General features: G+C 41.0%; 1 non-coding gene across 1 annotated transcript; it reads left to right on the top strand.

Annotated features, from left to right (window-relative positions):
* Positions 1 to 1,728: 1,728 nt before the first annotated feature.
* Positions 1,729 to 1,831, top strand: LOC116524592. The gene has a single exon (XR_004257413.1). It is a non-coding gene; the product is annotated as a small nucleolar RNA U13 (small nucleolar RNA).
* Positions 1,832 to 3,033: the final 1,202 nt, after the last annotated feature.

The following is a 3,033-nucleotide window of genomic DNA, read 5'->3' as shown; positions in this document are numbered from 1 at the left end:
CTTTTTGCCCGTCACCTTTGCTCATTTTGGTATGATTCATCGATGTTGTGATCGCTCTTATTACTATGCAGTCTTCCATTGAAAGGACATAGCACAGTGCCTGTTCATTCTGGTGGATGGGCATTTGGGTAGTTTCCAGCTGGGGGCTTTTATGACTACTGTTGCTATTAGCATAAAGGTCTGTGAGTAAATGGATATATGAATTTTTATTCCGCAAAAATTCAGTAGTAAACTTGCTGAGTCTTAGGGACTTCATATGTTCAGCTTGAACAGGGAGTGTCATACTGTTTTCCAAAAGGTTTGTACCAACTTGCATTCCTACCAGCAGCTAGCTCCTTTTGTTTCCCATTCTTGCCAATAGTTGTTACTATCAGTCTTTTGCATTTTGGCCATTGTGGTGAAGCTGAGGCACATTTTATCTTCTGCATTTAGATTTCGATACCAACTGTTGGCAGTCTTTTTTTTTTTAACTGCTATTTGAGTTTCATTTCCCTTCACACAGTGGCTGAGATACTTTCGTTCCAGTTTCTTCTTTTTACTTAAAGTTGTCCACTCTACAATAAATTCTAGTGAGTTCTTTCTTGTCTTTTCTTTGTTTTTTCCCTTGATATTGCTTTCAGTCACCCTGACATGTACTTCTTAACCACCCCTAAGAGCCACTCCTCCAGGTGACCTCTGCAACATTGGTCAGAGCGTTCAGCAACCTGGATCATGACCCCGCTTGTATCCCCAGGGTACCTGGGTTTGAATTTTCTCTCCTATCTCATCTAGTCTCATTCACACTCATCCTGGGACCAGTTCTAGTCCCGTTTCTTTACCAAGCCCTTAAAACTGTCAGATAGGCTGGGCACGGTAGCTAACACCTATAATCCCAGCACTTTGGGAGGCCGAGGTGGGCAGATCACCTGAGATTGGGAGTTCAAGACCAGGCTGACCAACATGAAGAAACCCCATCTCTACTAAAAATAAAAAATTAGCTGGGCATGGTGGCACATGTCTGTAATCCCAGCTACTTGGGAGGCTGAGACAGGACAATTGCTTGAACCCAGGAGGCAGAAGTTGTGGTGAGCCCAGGTCGTGCCACTGCACTCCAGCCCGGGCAACAAGAGTAAAACACCAATTTAAAAAAAAAAAAAAAAAAAAAAAAAAAACCCATCAGATAATAAAAATAGTTAACATTTGTTGAGAGTTTACAATTTTCCAGAACATTATAATAATTCCACATCCTACACAAAAAATTCTATGTTTTAAGGTGGGGAAGCCTAGGAACAGGAAGGTTAAAAAGTTTTCAGAGTTCAAACTGCTACTGATTGGAAGAGCCAGAATTCAAACCCAGCAAGTCTTCACCCTCCAGTGCACACTCTTAGGACTTCAGTGACTTCAGCTCCATTGTCTGTGCCACTCAACTGCAGACCCTATTTAGATCCTTGTGCTTTTGATCATCTTTATATTTCCATCTCCATCATCATCATTTTGAATCTTTGGGATCTCCCATCTGATTTTGTGGGGCATTTAACAGAGGGAAATACTGGTTGAAAAGAAAAGTAAAAACTTAAAAATTCTACGTGAGAAATAATACCACAAAGTGAAAAAGCAGGTAACAAATCAGAAGAATAATATATGACAAAGATTTAATATTCTTACCACCATTTTACAAATCCATAATAAGGAGGCAAGCAACCTAATAGTTAAAAATGAGTAACATAAAAATGAGTAACATAAGAGTTGAACCTTGCATTGTTCCCATACATGATGATTGGGTATTCATGCTTATGTGTGAGATGTGCTTCCTTCAAGCCTCATTAAGCTGTGAGTACATTACCATCTGATGTGAAAATAATAATAAAAATAAGTAATGTAGGACTGGGCGCGGTGGCTCACGCCTGTAATCCCAGCACTTTGGGAGGCCGAGGCGGGTGGATCACGAGGTCAAGAGATCGAGACCATCCTGGTCAACATGGTGAAACCCCGTCTCTACTAAAAATACAAAAAATTAGCTGGGCATGGTGGCGCGTGCCTGTAATCCCAGCTACTCAGGAGGCTGAGGCAGGAGAATTGCCTGAACCCGGGAGACGGAGGTTGCGGTGAGCCGAGATTGCGCCATTGCACTCCAGCCTGGGTAAAAAGAGCTAAACTCCATCTCAAAAAAAAAAAAAAAAAAAAAAAAGTAATGTAAGAGAGTAAGGCAAGCAATTCACACTAGTGGAAATGGCTAAGTAACTTATAAAAAGGTTTGCTCCACTGGCAATCAAATGAATGAAAATCTTATTTTTTACTTTATACTTTCCTATATTGTTCATGTATTTATTCATTTTGCAAGGAGTATGTATTAGTTTTTATCCTTTTAACATTTAATTTGATTGATTATTTAATTAATTTTTTAGAGATGGGATCTCAGTGTGTCAACAAGGCTAGAGTGCAGAGGCATGATCATGGCTGACTGCAGCCTGAAACTCCTGGGCTCAAGCAATCCTCCCACCTCAGCCTCCAGAGTAGCTGAAACTACAGGCACATGCCCACCACACCCAACTAATGTTTTATTTTTTGCTGAGGTGGGATCTTGCTATGTTGCCCAGGCTGGTCTCAAACTCCTGGCTTCAAGCAATACTTCCCTCCTGGCTTTCCAAAATGCTAGAATTACAGGCATGAGCCACTGCTCCTGGCCTTATCCTTTTTTGTTAGTTATTTCTATTTTGAGGAAACAAAAGAGTATATATCACACATTCTAAGAATCTGAAACTCTCTGGGGTCTAATGGCAAGGATTAACTAGTTTGAGGGCAAAGAGCTGCATTTCTGAGAAACCATTTATCACTCACTCAGTTTTTTTTTTTTTTACTTACTCCATTTTCTGACCCCTGGTTTCTGGGCAAATTAGTCACATCTGGACAGTGTCATCAGGATCCAGCACATTTTGCCTCTCTCCCTCTCCTTTTTGTCCTGTGGATACAGTAGGGCTCTATAAACCAGACTCCCGGGACTTACCTGCAGTACTACATTTTCTACTGGATCCCAGCCAGACTGGGCTTATTTGT

The sequence above is a fragment of the Sapajus apella genome, unplaced genomic scaffold (genome assembly GCF_009761245.1).
Source record: "Sapajus apella isolate SASKATOON/1434 unplaced genomic scaffold, GSC_monkey_1.0 scaffold45, whole genome shotgun sequence".
NCBI classification, from domain to species: domain Eukaryota; kingdom Metazoa; phylum Chordata; class Mammalia; order Primates; family Cebidae; genus Sapajus; species Sapajus apella.
Note: the sequence above shows the minus strand (reverse complement) of the source record. Positions and strands in the feature narration are given on the sequence as shown.